This window comes from Peromyscus californicus, unplaced genomic scaffold, assembly GCF_007827085.1.
Source record: "Peromyscus californicus insignis strain IS unplaced genomic scaffold, ASM782708v3 Scaffold_6__1_contigs__length_162567912, whole genome shotgun sequence".
In the NCBI taxonomy this organism is placed as follows: Eukaryota; Metazoa; Chordata; class Mammalia; order Rodentia; family Cricetidae; genus Peromyscus; species Peromyscus californicus.
In genome coordinates, this window is record NW_026294584.1 from 128,713,927 (window position 1) to 128,730,722 (window position 16,796).

The following is a 16,796-nucleotide window of genomic DNA, read 5'->3' on the forward strand; positions in this document are numbered from 1 at the left end:
CTGTGGCTTTGCAATCTCTGCTAGGATTCTAAAAGGGGTGGATGTCCCTTCTCTCCACCTCGCACTCCATACCTGTTGCACCTTTCATTGGGTGCCATGACATCATTCTTCAGAACTCTGGGCCAAGGGGAAAATTCCACTGTCCTCTCTCCTTCTCAACTGGGTGGTTTCGTAAAGGGGAAACTTGTGTGACCTAGGATGGGGCAGAGGGGACAAGGGGACTTTCTGCTGACTCCCCAGAGCTGTCACACGTAGTGAGGTGCAGACATTACTCTCTGAGCCTCAGTTTCCATTTTCTCTCTGCCACAACATTAAAATGAAAGAAAGCGAATTGGCAAGGCCAGGCTGGAGTAGAAACCACAAATGGCCCATTTGCAAAAGCAGCTTAAAATACATTTGTTTGTTTTGCTTGGAGCTTAAAATAAAATTGAATTAAATGCCAATGCTGAAAAATTGGAGGACCGTGCCTAGGAATTCAGAGCACTGGCTTCTTCTAGGATGCTGAGGCTGTCCACCCTGGAAGCTGGCTGGAGTAGAAGGAGGCCACAGAGATGGACGGCTGGTATCCTGGGTCCCCTCCAACCTTACTTCTGGCAGAGCAGCTACCTGGACAAGAGATGTGGGGAGCTGACACTGCTTGGACCTGTCTCTCCTGATCATAGGCGCCCCTGCCCACCTGCACAACAAACACCCACCCTAGCCAGGGCTTCTTCTAGAAGCAGCAGGCAGAACTAGGCAGCGTGCACCTACCAACCCACCACGTGATTCCTGGGCCCTGGTGAAGTGAGCGCCCTGGGTATTATACTGGGTTCACTGATGGGGACACTAAGGGACAGGAGGCTAACTCACTTGCCAAGGTCACATGATCAGCAAGTGGGAGGATTAGGATGTGGACACCAGCAGACTGCCTCCCTCAAATACGTGTCACACCAAAGAACAGAGGTGTCCCCAGCCCCCTTCTCTAAGGTGGGCACTCCCATGGCTCTGCCCACATTTTTGCCTCTCCATGGCCCCCAACTGTCACCCTCCCCTTCTCTCCCTCCTTCCTCAGCTGTGTTCCCCCCACCCCCACGCCCATCGATGCTCGATGGCTTCTCTGCAGCCAAGGAAGGTGCAGGAGACTACCACCCCCATCTGAGGGTGAAGAAACTCAAGTACAGAGAGCTTTGAAGTGACTTGTCCATGTAGAGCCAGGCTGGAAGCCTGGATACCTAGCACTGGAGACTGTGCTCCTGGCAGCCTGGAGTGCCTGTGTGCCCTTAGCCACGCAGCTAGCACCCTCCCTCATCCACCCATCCAACACTCAGGTGTGTCCGTGGCTACTCTGCACCGGGGACAGGGTGACACAGAGACACCTCTAGTGGCTCCTGGGTGCAACTGCATGGGAACACAGCTGGAGTGGAAGGTGACACATAGCTCCAGAACACGCTTTGTGGGTCTGGGGCCAGTGAGAGAACTGGTTTCCAAGCCACTGCCCTGGGGAGTCCAGGAGGCCGAGGCAGAGGGAAGCGGGTGTGCCTGGCCATTTGTTTCAGGGGGGACATGGGAGTCACCCGTGGCTCAGGAGACCCCTGCCCCATTCTATCCTCCGAAACTACAGCAAGTACCAGCTTTCTGGCCTGCAGTCTTGAGCAAGTGCTCCCTCTGCCTGTGCCCCAGTTTCTCTGTAAAAAGAAGAGGTTACATCAGCAGAGGATGCAAACTGGCAGCCCTAAGGCCTCGTTCATACTTGGGGCATGTTTATCTATTGAAGAAGATATATTTGTATGTGTGTGTGTGTGTGTGTGTGTGTGTGTGTGTGTGTGTGTGTGTGTGTGTGTTTGGGGGTGGTGGTCTGTGTATGGGATGTGCATGTGAGTTGGGCTGGTAAAGGCCCAGAAGAGGCCGTTGAAGCCTCTGGAACTGGAGTTAGAAGATGATGTGAGCTGTCATGTGGGTTCTAGGAACCTAAGCTTGGTCCCCTGTAAGAGCAGCAAGTGCTGTTAACCACTGAGCCGTCTTGTCAGGCCCTGCAGGGCATATTTCTACACACACCTTTGTTGTTATTGTAGAACAATGTTAAATTTGCCCAAATACCATGAAGATGACATGGAGGTGCTGGCCCCAACCCCACTTCCCCTCGTGATCCATGTCTCCCAGTAGCAAGGCAAAGATCTCACAAGGTGTCCATATGTTAATATCCATGACATTCCACACTCCGTCTAAATTGCTTTCTTTTTCCTACTAATGCCAGGCTCTGCTCCCGGGCTCCCTACTGCCCTATATTTAGTCTCTTTAGCTTCTTAGGCTCCTCATAGCTGTGGCAGTTGCACAGAATATTTAAAAATTAAATTAAGATATTTCAGATGGGAGGCACCAGCTACCAGAAACAGGAGGAATCTCATGCTGATTTCATAGACAGTAAGCTCCGGTCAGAGATTAGCATGTTTACTCACTAAACACATACATGCGTGTCACGGCTCTAAAGAGTCCCATGACTGGATCTCCAGTTTGCCGCCATCCCCAGAACTCCCTATTGTCACCACCCAGTCACCAGCATCATCCTGTGTCACTGGCTTGGCACCTGGAGTCTCCCTACTGCACACAGACAGGCCTCCTCTGTTTACCCATCTGTGAAATGGGCATCATACTACCTTCTATCAGATCAGCTGAGGTTGAAATGAACTGAGATAGGCACAGAAGGTTCCTAGCAGGGTGCTGGGGGCATTCAAGCCCAGGGACCATTCTCTTGTTGCTGGTGTGTTATGGACAGATGTTTAAAGCTCCTTCTTCCTGAAGCAAACCTAGCCCTTCTTCCTTGCTTCCTCCGCCTGCTCTGTGTCCCTGTCCCGATCTGCCAGGTGAGGCCAGTGTGGGAGAGACAGAGACAAGCTGGCTAAGGTAGGTCCTACCTATCTATGAGTAGACCCACAGATCCCTAAGGAAGACCCCAGACCTGGTGTCAAACCCAGGATGGGGGCAAAGCCAACCCCCAACCTGGGCTCTGCAGGTCCAGACTCCAGGGGGAGTGCCATCTTCCTCTGCATGGCACTCCTAGATTGGAATCCAGAAATAAGGAGGTTGTGAGGGACTTCTGTCCAAGGGTTCATTTCTTGTTACGGTTACACTAAGTGTTTTGCAGGACAAACAGCTATCTGAAACAGGCAACCAGAGACGGGACAAGACCATCAAGGGCTGAGAACAGAGCCTAGGGCAGGGCTGTACCCCGCCTGCTCTCTGGATGTATGATCCCAGGCAAGCCCTTGCCTCTCTCTCAGTCTCCCTTTCCTAATAACGGTAGCAAGGGTCAAGAGTGACAAAAAGGGATGGTGGTGGCCGTGACAACAGTAGCTCTCCGCTGACCCAAGGTGCAGGATCAGCCCTTTATGTACACAACCACTTCATACATATAAGTACCCTAGAGACCGTCCTATCCACATGACAATTTCACACGCGAGGAGGACAGGATTGGGGGCTGGGAACTAATCTGAGACATGCTAGCTAGAAGATTCAAATCCCCTGATTTGGGGTGTGAGACCGCACCTGAGGCCTCTTCTGCAGCCACCCATGAAGGCAAAAGAAGCCTTGCAAGTGTGTGAACAGCTTCTGCTGTGGACTTGCTGCCCCTCGGGCTGAATCCACATGTGCAGAGGGAGCAGACTTGCTGGCATACACCTGTGCTGAGGGGACACACCTGCTGGGTCATTTGAGTCTCCTGGTGGTCACGTCACTTATGTACCCACTATTATGCTTCTCTCTCTCTCTCTCTCTCTCTCTCTCTCTCTCTCTCTCTCTCTCTCTCTCTCTCTCTCCAGTTTACAGGACAGGAAATGGAGTCACAGAGACCTGAAATAAATGTCGTAAGTAACTCAAGGGTGTCAGCACGGGAGGCAGTCTGGCTTTCTGCCCATTCACACATACTTTAGCAGCCTTCTGGAGGGCCTGCTGTGGGAAGCCAGGGACTGTCCCCCTGAGTCCCTTGTCAGCATTCACTGAGCTTATCCATCCTTCCAGCCTCCCTCTGGTCCAAGACTCCAACTTCCCAGTTGTCTCTCTTAACGCTGGGCATTTCCACCTGACCAACTGCCTTCCCCAGGCTCCCTGGGGTACTGGTAGCACATGAACCCAACCTCTCATACCTGATCCAGAGATGATGAGGGATCCTGTTTGGGGTCCCTTCTAAGTTCCAGGCCTCCCAATACAAACTCCCACTCTGATCTCCGGGTATCAGCTGGTAATCCAGTTGTCTGCAGCCTTGTGGCCCCGGCCTTCGAGGAAGCCTCAGCAGGTGAGGCAGGCGGTGCCCCTGATACCTAGCTGCTTCTCTTTCTGGTCTACGAACTGGCAAGGAGGGGGAAGCCAGGCTGGTAAGGGGCGGGGAGCATGACTGGGCACCAGAGGTTGAGGCCTGGCCTCTTCCATTCCTTGACAAAACACGGGACTTTGCCAAAAGCAGTATGGGTGGCAGACATGGCTGGGCTTCCTCCACAGCCCCCGATCCTATCAGCAGCAGCATGGCTGAAGGCCAGCTACCTGGAAATTCCTTTCTTTTGAGGACAGCCTGTACAACTGGCCGGGGAAGAGCTGCATTGGGAACTGAAGGGAGGCTGGCCAGGAGGACTCCAGCTGCCCTGCCCAAGGAGGCTTCTGATGGATGACCATGTGACTGTGAGAGGCTAGTGGAGGTCAGCCCACGAGGGGCCTGAGTCAAGCAGCCAGGGCGTGGGATGTGCCTCCTCCAGGAAGCCTCTCTGGGCTTAGGGGAAAAAAGGTAACAGATCCTGGCAGCCATCCATCTCTTGGCCCAGACATTTCTTGCTTGTTCCATGAGAACACACCCTGCCACTCTGGTTTATCAAGAACAAAAAGAAAACATTCATTGTTTCCCAGGGAGTATCTTGTCCAACTTTCCAGCATCCCAAGGAAGCAGCCCCTTTCCACGTGAGCAGGTTTCTAGGTTCCTGTCACCTCCTGCTCTGCATGGATGCCATTTTAAGCATTTTGAGTGTCGGGAGCTCACCCCTGCTGATTCCATCTCTCATTTTCCTTTACTTGCCAGCCCTTAGTTAGAATTGTGGTTGAAGCTGAGACTGTGTGAACCCTTTCTGGATGAAGGCTGCCAGTCTAGGGTCTGTGAGTGATGGCGCCCCCAGTGGCAGGTGGAGGGTCTGCAGTGCTGGGCATGTGTGATCTGCTCTCCTCACACAATGACCCACCAGAGTGCTTTTAGTTAAGTATGGAGTGGGGGGCACATCTCCACTGCTGCTCTGAAGATGTGCTGCACCATGTGGGGCGTCTAGCAGCAAACACTTTGTACCACAACTGCATAGTTTAATGCACCCAACAGCTTCTTAATTTTTAAAATTACATTTATTTATTTAGGAGTGTGTGTGCGCCATAGGGAGAGCATGGGGGTCAGAAGACATTACAAAAGTCGGTTCTCTCCGTCCACCATGTGGGTCCCAAGGTGGCCTAGTTAGCTTTCTGTTGCTGTGATAAACACCATGACCAAAGGCAACTTGGAGAGGAGAGGGTTCATTTCACACTGTATAACTTACAGCGTCATGACGGGAAGTCAGGGCTAGAACTCAAGGAGGCAACCCGGAGGCAGGAACTGCACCAGAGGCTATGGAGGAGTGCTGCTTACTGGCTTGTTCCTTGCGGCTTCCTCTGCCTGTTTTCTTATACAACCCCAAACCACCTGCCCAAGGAGGGATAGCCCCACGTATCAAGAAGATGCCCCCCTCCCCAGACTTGCCTACAGGACAATCTGATGGAGACTTTTCTTAATGGAGGTTCCTTCTTCTCAGATGGCCCTAGCTGTGCCAAATCAAACTGACAAAGCCAGCCAGCACCCAGGGATTGAACTTAGGTCCTTAGGTTTGGCAGCAATCACCTTCACCTGCCCAGCCACTTCACCAGCCCCTCAACAGCCTCTTTGTGCTCCCTTTCCTCAGCAAGTACCAAGCACCCGCTGTACCTCCGGGACTATGGTCACAGAGACAAGTGAGTCCTGGACCCTGTGCTCGGGGAGGCAGCAACTCCCAAATTCATTTTTGCTTGTGCTCAGAGAGGTGAGACTCATTCTGGGCCACGCAGCTGGGAGGAAAGAGGTGAGCCAATCCAACTCAGACCTCTCTGAGGCTAACACCCAGCCCCTCCAGGCCCTCCATGCCTCCTTGGAGAGTTCACAGCCCTCTGGAAGGGTGCTCGCCACCACGCCTGAGGATCTAAGTTCATTCCCTGTGTGCTGGCTGGTTTTTGTCGACTTGGCTTGACACGGGGGGGGGCGGGGGGCGTTAAGGAAGAGGGAATCTCTCAATTGAGAAAAAGCCCCATTAGGTTGACTTGTAGACAAGTCTCTGAGCGAAATGTCACAGAGGGATGTCTGGAAAACTGTGGGGCAGAGAAAGATGGAGGGATGGCTTTTCATAGGGTGCAAATGATCTGGAGCATGTTCCCAGGGAAGAGAGCATGTGGAACCCAAGCAAGGCATGGCACAGAGAGCAGGCGTCATGACAGCCAGAGAGAGGTGCACTGGGGGTGATTTAACCAGAAAACACCTGAACTGTGAACTGCCTCTGCCCTTGGAAAGGAAGTCAGTCCTGGCAGTTGACCTGGAGAACATTGAAAAATGGCCATGAAAAATGGCCAGCTTCTAGCACTGGGTGGGGCTGTGGAGGAGCCCTTGGTTCTTTCTCATGGTAAGACCTACAAATTGGATGACTCTCAGCTAGGAGAGAAATTCCAAGTCTGCTTTTGGTTCTCCTACTGATGCTGAGCAGCGGTGGGGGTAGATGTGGGATGAGGAGCCTGAAGTCCCCGAGCAGCAACATGTGGCTGTGATGGCCAATACTGTCCACCTGGAGCCAGCCCTGTGGGTGTGCCTGTGAGGGAGCTCTGAGACTGGGTTACCCGGGTGGGAAGACCCACCCTAAGTGTGAGATGGCGCCATTCCACGGGTTCAGGGCCTAGACTGAATGAAGAGAGAAAGCGAGCTGAGCCCTGGCATTCACTACATCTTGACTGCATTCACTCTGCATCTTGACTGCACACACCTGGACCAACTGCTTTATGCTCCAGCTGCCGTGAATTCCCCACCATGATGAGCTGTGCTACAGAATTAGGAGATCAAACAAAACCTCCCTTGGGCTTTTGTTAGCCCAAGGCCAGTGCTGTGTTTCCTCTGGCACACCCTTGTGTATAAGATGTCTGCCCAGCACCCAGCAACTCCTGAGGTAGAAGATGCTGTGCCCAGGCTGCAGAGGGATCAAGGGAGGCCCTGAGAGGGTGCCACAGCCAGTATCTGTGCGACATCATGTCTCTCTATAGCCCCTACCACCACCACCAAAGACATATGAACAGGAGGGAAGAGCTCAGGTGACCTTTCTGTGGTGTCCTCAGATCGGCTACCTGGCCAGGCTGCCTGCATGATGCCAGGGCCCGAGCGAGGGGGCAAGGCCTGTGATATGGTGAGCTGGTGCTGCCATGGCAAGAAGCAGAAGTAGGATAGGGAAGGCACATGGACTGTGGTCTGTCCATCAACCTGTGATGCTGTCAGACTACACATTAGTCAACCACAGAGGGAATGCCCAGTGGTCTGGGTCACCCAGCAGAGCCAGGTTTGAACTTCCCATTTATGCTTTCTCTACTACCTGGCATGCCCACTCTACTCTTTGTGTGTTTTCTTGTTTCCACCTCTTCCTGACTCAGAATATTCAACAGATACTGGTAAGGAGTGAACAGCAGCCCTCTGGGCTGGAGGTTGGGCCTCACCTAGGACAAGAATGGCAGAGGAAGAGGGTTCTGGGTGCGAGCAGAAGCTAGTTGCTCAGGGAGCCTTTCCTCCCACTGTGGCTGTTCTTATAAACAAAAGGGTACTAAAGTCTCAGAGCCCGGGAACCAACGGAATGAGGAGCTGGGATTGAAGGTGCCTGGTGAGGTACAGGGGTCTTTATGGCTGGCTCCTGGGCTAGAGGCTATGGGTATCTCCTCCCAGGCCATGAGGGGAGCGGGTACCCTGACCACATGCAAGCTTACATGGCACAGCCCTGCTGTAGCCTCTTTGGGTAGTAGATAGAGACACTGGACTCCCCAGGAGTCAGGTATAGCTGGCTGAACCCGTGTATCCTCTTACTTGTTGGCAGGGAGGAAACTAAGGACCAGAGAGAGGACAGTGCCTGCAGTGTGCTCAGCCCTGCCCAAGGCTCTTTATAGACATCCCTCATTTGGGAGATAGGAACCAGGTCTGTTTGGCCACTGATAAACTGGGGTTGGGGAAGTACCAAGATTCACCAGTACTTTTGGTACTAGATTCGAATTCAGAATCCTGGACTGCTTCTATCTTGGCCTAATGCACCCTGACCAGTTCACAGGGTCAGTGACTCCTGGTGCTGGCATCAAATGGCCGGTTCACAGGGTCGGTGACTCCCAGTACTGGAATCAGATGGGAATATAGACAGACAGCTTTCAGCTGGAGCACTGGGCGGGGGGGGGGGGCACTAGTATTGGTGTTGGGATAACATTTCACCCTCACCCCCAGACCCTGAGAGGCCAGGAGAGGATAAACATTAAGGAACTGCCAAGAGCACAGGGGTCTACCCCACCCATTCAGCTCAGTTGGGCAGTGGGCTTGGGGTCTTCTTGTGGGCATTCCACTTCTTGTGGTCATGCTCAGTGTACGTGGACACCAGGGACAGGTTGAGCCCTCAAGGGTCTCAGGGCATCCAGTGGGAAGGACCTTGGTGGCATGGCCTTCCCACCCACATTCCTACCTGTGACTGTCCCACAGACGGGGGCCCTGGCTTGTCATGCCATCCTGGTGTTCAGAGGCCAGTTGTGCTGAGAAAGAACAGCCTCAAATCCTATTCTTCATGGGAGGATTTGACCCAGGGGACCCAGATGGACCCCATGAGGCCAGGAGCTAGTGGGACAGCCCCTGGGAGCCAAGGAAGGGGCAGTAATTTTGAGAGTAACATTGTCCTCTTAGAAAATGATGTAAATGTTCTTTGAATCTTTGAGATTCCCAAAGTTATAGATGAATTAATTCATGGCCACTGGAGATCAACTACACGCGGTTATAAATGCAATTGGGGATTGAATTGTGTCTTCCCTACCATCCATGTTGGAGTCCTAAACCTCAGGATCTATGGATATGGCCTCACTGGGAAGTATGGTCTTGACAGAGTTAATGGAGTTAAAATGAGGCCGTAAGGCAGCCCTGACCTGATGTGACTGAGCATTCTCATAAGATGGGGTCTTCGGACACAGAGACAGGTGCACAAGTGGGAAGAGGGGTGTGGAGGTCAGAGGTCAACTCTGTGGGTTCTGGGTATGAACTCAGGTCGCCAGGGTTGCATCACAAGCATTTTACCTGCTGCGCCATCTCGCTGGCCCCAGCATTTTTTTTTTTTTTAAATTGCATCTCTACTGAACAGATACAGGCTTTCCCCTTGTTATTCCCTGAACTACGCAACAGCGATTACGCGGTGCCAATGCTGCACTAGGCTTTGGAAGTCAGAGAAAAATGGCTTAAGTGTGTGGGAAGATGCAGTTGGGCTATGAGCCAATGCCGCACCGCGTTAGGTTAGGGACTGGAGCATCCACTGGTCCCTCGTGGATGCTGAGGGGACGATGCATTGTTGATACCTTAAGGAGAACTGAATTCTCTCTGTTTGATTTTTTGACATGAGGTAGCTCAGGATGGCCTCCTGAATATCAGGATTACAGCTGTGGGCCTCCACACCTGGCTAATATGTGCTTGAATCTGGTTTTGACTCCTTACGGCTGTCATTTTAATTTTGAGTCATTGCATGCATCCTTAGTTCCTGCTCCTACTTTTCTGCTAATTTGGGGCATGTTGCATTTTGAGAATCATTCCATATGATCAGCTTAATACACTGTTTGGATGTGGAAGATCTGTCAATTAAATGTTTTTATGTGGAAGGAAGCACCTGTGGTTTCTACTGTGATCAGTCGTGGTGATTCCAGTAATGTTCCTGCACAGGCTTAGATGGTTCAGCTCTCCAACTCTCTCTCTCTCTCTGGATGTTCCTCTTGGCAGGGGTGGGATTTGTGGCTCCCATACGGGAGGACACAGGACGCTGCTCTTTTCAGGCAGCTCCAGTGTAGGATCCTTCTGGGGCTGCTGGAGGGCCTGCCTTTGGGGGAGGGGCCCCTTGGCTCTGGTCCCGAGCAGTAAGGAGGCTCATGGGAGGATGGATCAGCCCTCTCCACTTCCCCAGCTCCCAGGGCTTCTGAGGAGGGAGCTCTGGAGCCTCCTGGAACATGATTCTGAGTGTCTAGCCCATGCCTGGCCCAGGGCACTGTGAGGATGCTGGGTAGACTGGTGAAGGTTTTGACACAGACTTAGACTAGGCCAGACTGATAGTTCCCAACTCCACTCCAAAGCTAGACTCGATCCTACTGCCAACTATGAGCATGGGAGGCCTGTGACACACTAGGGACCATGTCATCTCTCTCTGTGGATGGCCCATCAATGGCTATCTGACCACTTTCCTCACCCATGCCTACACCTGAAACTGCTGGGTTCAGATGCTGCTCATGTATCTGTTGTGACTTATCAGTTGCTTGGTATTTAAGAGATGGCATTAAACAAATATGTGAGCAATTGCAGAATATATTTGGAAATACTCTGGTTAGTTCCCAAGTACTTGGACAAGAAACCAAATTTCAAGAGTATGATGCTGAAGACAGGAGAGAGGGCACACAAGTGATGCCCACTCTGACAGGAAGTTCAGGGGCGGTGACTGGGCTCAGCAGAGGATGCTGGCATGGAGCAGAAGACAGGTCTGAGGCCAGAGGATGAGCAGCACCAGCTCTTGGCGTACATGCATGAACCGCAAGGTCTATACATTATCCATGGATGTAGTAAAGCAAAAACAGGGACCCAAAGGAGGGCTTGCAGAGCACAGAAGAGGCATGGTCACCCCGGGAACCCCCAAAGAGCTTCTGTTGTACTGGCTTTGCCTTGTGGGCCCCTGAGCTCAGAGAGTGGGCTTTCTCTCTAATGGGCATAGATTAGGCACTTGGCATGACCGTACACTCGACATGTGGTCCTGAGTCCCATCTACTTCACCCAGTACTGTACAGGAACACATTTTCCTGACTGTCACAAGTAGCCCCTGCTGTCCCCACATTACAAATGGAGGGACTGAGACCCAGAGAGGCAGCCCCAGTGGCTGAACCAATGCTCTGAATCCAGACCTGAGTCCATGCCCCACACACGCCATTGCCACCTGGCTGGATGGTCCTGTCCCCTCTCAGCTCTCAGCACCTGTCACAGAAAGTCTGTCTGAGCCTCACCTCTAACTCTCCATGTCAGCCCAACTGGTAGAAAAGGAGCCAGGGCAGCTGTCTGTCTGTCCTCCCAAGGCAGAGGCAGTGTTGGATCTGCACAGATCACCAGCACCAGGAACGGCAAGAACAGACCCAGGGTTGAGACCAGGTCAGTCAGGTGACAGACATGAAGCTGGTCTGCAATCTCTACTACACCCCTACTCAATGCCAAAGAGAGTCTGGGAATGATAACTGATACGCGTGTCCCCAACCGGGTAGCAGAGGAAGGTGATTGTTTCAAAACACACTTCATTCCTGCCTAGTGGACCCTCCACTAGTACCTTCTACCGATGCAGATGCGCGCACACATGCACACACAGCATCTTTCTTCTCACACTGCCCATTACCCCCCCCCCCCCAAAAAAGACCTCGGTCTTCAACTCACCCCTCCACGTCTTCTGGTCACATCAGGGGTGTCAGGAGTTGTACAATGGGGCCCATGTCTTGCTGGCTCTGGGGACTGTGTGACCAAGTTCAGCTCTGAAAAAGGGGAAAAATGGTCATGGTTAGAATTAGGTGACCAATGTTGGGTAGAGATAGGGGTGGAAGCAGGTTGCTCCTCCTCTCCCTTGGCTAGCCCAGACACATCAGGTCATCTACTCTTCAAAGCTGCCTTGTGGATCTCACCCTTCCCAGGTTCCAAGCTCATTGCAGAAAAGCAAGCCCATCAGTTGGCAGTGATTGAAGGATGTCCCCTCATCTGTGGCTGGCATGGGCTATGAGGGTGTGTGGTGGAATGGTTATGGTGTGTGCTCTGGAGAGAGGATAGAGAAGGGATGGGAGAGGGGAGAAGGGAGAGAGGAGAGAGAGAGAGGCAGAGAGACAGAGACAGAGAGACAGAGAGAGACCTTCCCTGCACAAGGAGCACAACCTTTACCAGTTTCTGTCTCTCCATCCATCACACACCCATCATCTATATATCCATTTATTCACCACTTTTTACGTTGATCTAGTCATCACATAGAAGGAAGTTACAAAGAAATACACAGAGAGGCCCTGTGCCTCTTCCCCCAAGCCACACTCTTGATAACCACAGCTTGCCATCAAGACCAGGTGAGCAACCTTAGACACTTCTTAAAGTCCATTCTCATGGCAGTAGCTGCACACGTGCCTTATGTATGAATTCATGTCATCAACACCACAGTCAAGACATGAAACTGCCCCATACCACAAGGCCTCCTTAGTTCTGCCTGGACAGTCATCCCATTCCCTCCCCACCTTACCCTGCCCTCTGGCTGGAGAATACTGCTCATCAGTGATGTCAGAGACATGAAGCCAGGCGCTAGGTGAACTTTCTCCTACTAACCTTTTTGTTTCACTCAGGATAATTCACTGGAGACTGAATTAGATTTTTTATTTTATGTATGCATTTTGTATGTGGCGTGTGTGTGTGTGTGTGTGTGTGTGTGTGTGTGTGTGTGTGTGTGTGTGTGTGTGTGCGCGCACGTGCGTGCAGAGACTGGAGAAGAATGTCTGGTTCTATCACTTTCTGCCTTGATCCCCTGACACAGAGTCTCTCACTGAATCTGGAGCTGGGCTGGTGGCCCCAGCTCTTGTTCTGTCTCCACTTTCCTCAGGGCTGAGTTTCAGGTAAGCATGGAACCATGCTTGGTTTTTAGTGTGGGCACAGGGGATTTGAACTTGGGTCCTCATGCTTGCACAATAAGTACTCTTCCCACTGACCCAGCCTCTCCCTTGCTCTGTGGTCTGGGCTTTAGATGGTTCCGTGGTCGACTGTGAATGGATGCACCACAGTTTAACCATTTACTGATTAATGCTATCTGGGTTATAATTCCACATTGGAGAAATCGTTCTGAATAGTAACACACTACTATGAAAAGCTGTGTAAGGTGTTTTGTGTGCCAGCCAACACACATTTCCATTCATTTGTGATAAATGTTCCAAAGTATGATTGGTGGATCAGATAGATGGTGGAGGTGCAGTTTTGAATGCAATCTCTAAACCATCTGTTGTACATCACATTCCTGAGTGGCTGTCGGGGGACCATCCCGAGTGGCTGTCCGAGGGACCCGGTCTTTAGGCATTCTCATCAGTGTCTACCGGTGCCATCATCATCCACGTCAGCCATCCTGATGGAGGGTGCTGCCATCAGCGGAAGTTTTCACATGCATTTGCCTAGTGACCAGCTATGCTGGGCACCTTCTCATGTGCACTTTGCTGACTGAACATCATCTCCAGTGTCTCCATGCATTTTGTTCAGTATCTAATTGACTTGTTTGATTTTTTAAAAAAAATACTACATTTATTTTGTGTGTTGAGTGCCATGTGAAGGTCCTAGGGCAACTTGAGGGAGACAATTGGATCCTAAAGATCAAACTTAGGTCCCTCAGGGTTGACATCTTTCCCTGCTGGAGTCATCTTTCTGACCCTGATTTTTTTGAACTATTAAGTTCTGTGTTTGTGCTAGGCATTAGTACCTCATCCCACTCAATCATGGATCCTATTTTTCTCCCACTGCTTCAGTAGCATCTAAATTTAATTTTTAGTTTTCAGTAGTTTATGTGCTGCTTAGAGTAGATTGCTTTAGGGTCACACTACTCAATATTTGTTATGATTCTTGGTTCTTCAGAGGTGTGTTTGTGTGTGTGTGTGTGTGTGCCAATTTAGGGGCATTTTTAGTCATTATTTTATTCAAATACTAATACTTTGCAGGAGCCTTGTTAATTGTCCCACAAGGCCCTAAGGCTCTGTTGACAATTTTCCTGACATTTTCTTTTTGTTATTTAAATCAGGTCATTTCCATCATTCTATGTTCCAGTTTAATGATTCTTTCTTCAACCCTTTCTAGTCTGCTATAAAGCACATCCACTGAGGGTGGGTTTTTTTTCAGGAGCACTTTTCAGTTCTAAAATTTCCATTTGATTTCTATTCTTTTTTTGATAATTTAAAAGTTCGATTCCAATGGTCAGAGCAGTTCCCTGAACTGTTTATACTGGCTTCCGTGAAATCCGTGTCAGCTGTCTCTGGTATCTCTGCCATCTAGGTTGGCATTTGTTGATGGCCCTTTTCCACCGAGCCAGACTTCTTCCTGGTGTTTCTGATATGAATGATTTTCCCTGGAAACCTGTCACGTCATGAGACTCATTTAAACCTTCCATTTCAGCTGGCTTTCTCTGCCCTATTCCAGCAGATGCAGGGGAGTGTCTGCTTGCTAATTTTACACAGGGGACCACATCCACTTTTCCCAGTTAGCCTCTACTGGTGGGGGGTCCTTGATCCTGGTGAGTGGGGTTAGGGATCCCTCTAGTTGGAAAGTTGGGATTCCCGTGAGCTTTCCTTTGGTGTCATGGGAACTGGAGAGGGGTTTTGTGTTGTTTCCTTCCACCCCAACCATGGAGTTGACAGTCCTTGTCACTGCCTTTTCTGACACCACCCCGAGTGAGTGTGTGTGTGTGTGTGTGTGTGTGTGTGTGTGTGTGTGTGTGTGTGAGAGAGAGAGAGAGAGAGAGAGAGAGAGATTTTGGCCTTCCTCATTACAGGCAACTGATGGTGGAGGTCCCATCCCCCACTCTGTATTTCTTGGTGATCAGCTGGGGGCAGAGTAGCCAGCGTCTGGAGTGTGTGCGTGAGCTTTGCATTTTCTAGGGTGAGCAGGCTGTTGGGTGGCTATCACCAAGGCCTCAATTCTAGCTTCTTCAGTTCTGACTCTGGGATGAATTTTGCCATGGAAAGACCCAGAGCTTCCATTGTGGGATCTTGGGGTCTCGTCCACTCCTGGCCAGCATGTGCTCCCCCTTTACCTGGCAGTCTTCTAGCCGTTCTGAATGGCAGGCCCTTTCTGCCGTCCTTAGCAAGAGGATTGTGAATAGTGACTCTACTCCAGCCTGGAAGCAGAAGCCTTTAAACACAGCTTCCATTTGCCTAAAGTTTCTAGAATTCTCTTCATGTTCCTTGTGTGTGTTTTTCCCCCTCTAGCATGGACTCACCTAGAATTCTCTATGAAGTAGAGGTTGGACTTGAACTCATGGCAGTCCATCTGCCTCAGCCTCTCCAGTGCTGAGATTACAGGCATGTGCCTCACACTCCAGCTCATCTTAACACTGTTAATCAAATCTTATGTTCAGGAATGCCTGCCACCTTCATGGGCCCCCAGCTTTCCACCTGGCTCAGGAAGGCTTTCCTTTCAGTCAGGAGACAAGAGAAACTGGGGCCTCTGAGGCATTTTTATTTAGAGTTGTTGACATGATGCTTGGTGGCTTGGAGCAAACCCACGAAGTTGCAGACTTGCTGAATACTAGAAACCCAGATTGGAATATTTTTCAGGGTCTCAAGCCCTAGCCCTGCTAGGTCTCTGTAGGGAACCTGGGGATGGGACAGAGCTGATCTCACAAATGGCGTGAATCAAGAAGTGAATGCTCCCAATGCCTTTCTGCTCTGGCAGCTGCTGCCTCACTGAGCATGCGTCAGCGTGGGTACTCATGCCTGCCTTCCTTCCCTCCACAGCCCTGAGGGGCAGAAGTGCCCACAATTCTTTACCCACCACCAACTGTCTGCCAACAGTTCCCATGCTAGCCTCTGGGTCCTCAAAGTGGTGCTGCTGGGAAGAAGTGGGACCTTTAAGAGGTGGGGCCAAGAGGGAGGTGGGCAGGCCACCGGGGATGCTGCCCTCAAAGTAACACACACACAGAGATCTCCTGGGAACCTGTTGTTCTCATCAGAGTGAGGTGTTAGCAGAGCAAGACTCTCTTGTCTGGCTTCCTGTCCAGTCACATGCTGCTGCCCCCCACCCCCATCTTGCACAGTAAGGCCACTCTTTACAAAAGTCCTTGCAGGAGCTCAGCCAGTGCTGTGCCCTGGGCCTAAAACTGTGAGCTAGACAAACCCTTCTTTACATCTTACCAGTTCCAACAGAAAACAGACCCCATGCCCAGGCCATGCAGTTCCCTACTGGCCACATGCAGATCATGTGACTTCAGTCCTACACATTTCTAGGGTTCTACACCCAAGATCTGCTCCATGTTCCCTCTGTATTTTTCCCTAAGTCCATGTGATGCTTAACTTCCACTGCCAGCTTGCCTAGATTTAGAACCACCTGGGGATAGAACCCTGGGGCTGTCTGTAGGGCTTTCCCATAAAGGTCTAATGGAAGAAACAGCAAGTCCCATCCTGAGTGTGGACGGCACCATCCCATGGCTAGGGTCCCAAACTGAATACAAAGGAGAAAGTGAGCTGAGCACCAGCGATCATCTCTCTGCTCCTGACTTCGGGTGCAATGTGACCGGCTGCCTCTCTTGCTGTCACACCCGGCCCCCACGGTGGACTCTAAACTGTGAGCCAAAGCATAACTTTCCTTCTTTAGTCGCCTTGGTCAGGCATTTCATCACAGCAACAGGAAGGTAACTGGTATGGCTGCTGATTCTCAAAGTGTGTTTATCATGTCCCGAGAGAGCTCCCAAAGCCTTTTGGAAGTCTCAGACAAAACAATTCCCAGACTGACT

General features: G+C 51.1%; 1 protein-coding gene across 9 annotated transcripts in view; it reads right to left on the minus strand.

Moving 5' to 3' along the window:
- Atp2b2 (ATPase plasma membrane Ca2+ transporting 2) overlaps window positions 1-16,796 on the minus strand; it is a 321,778-nt gene that overhangs the window by 177,918 nt on the left and 127,064 nt on the right. For all 9 annotated transcript variants that reach the window (XM_052721638.1, XM_052721644.1, XM_052721641.1 and 6 more), the window contains one exon: window positions 11,723-11,817. The gene's annotated coding sequence lies outside the window, so the exon portion shown is untranslated. The remainder of the gene's footprint in view (window positions 1-11,722; window positions 11,818-16,796) is intronic.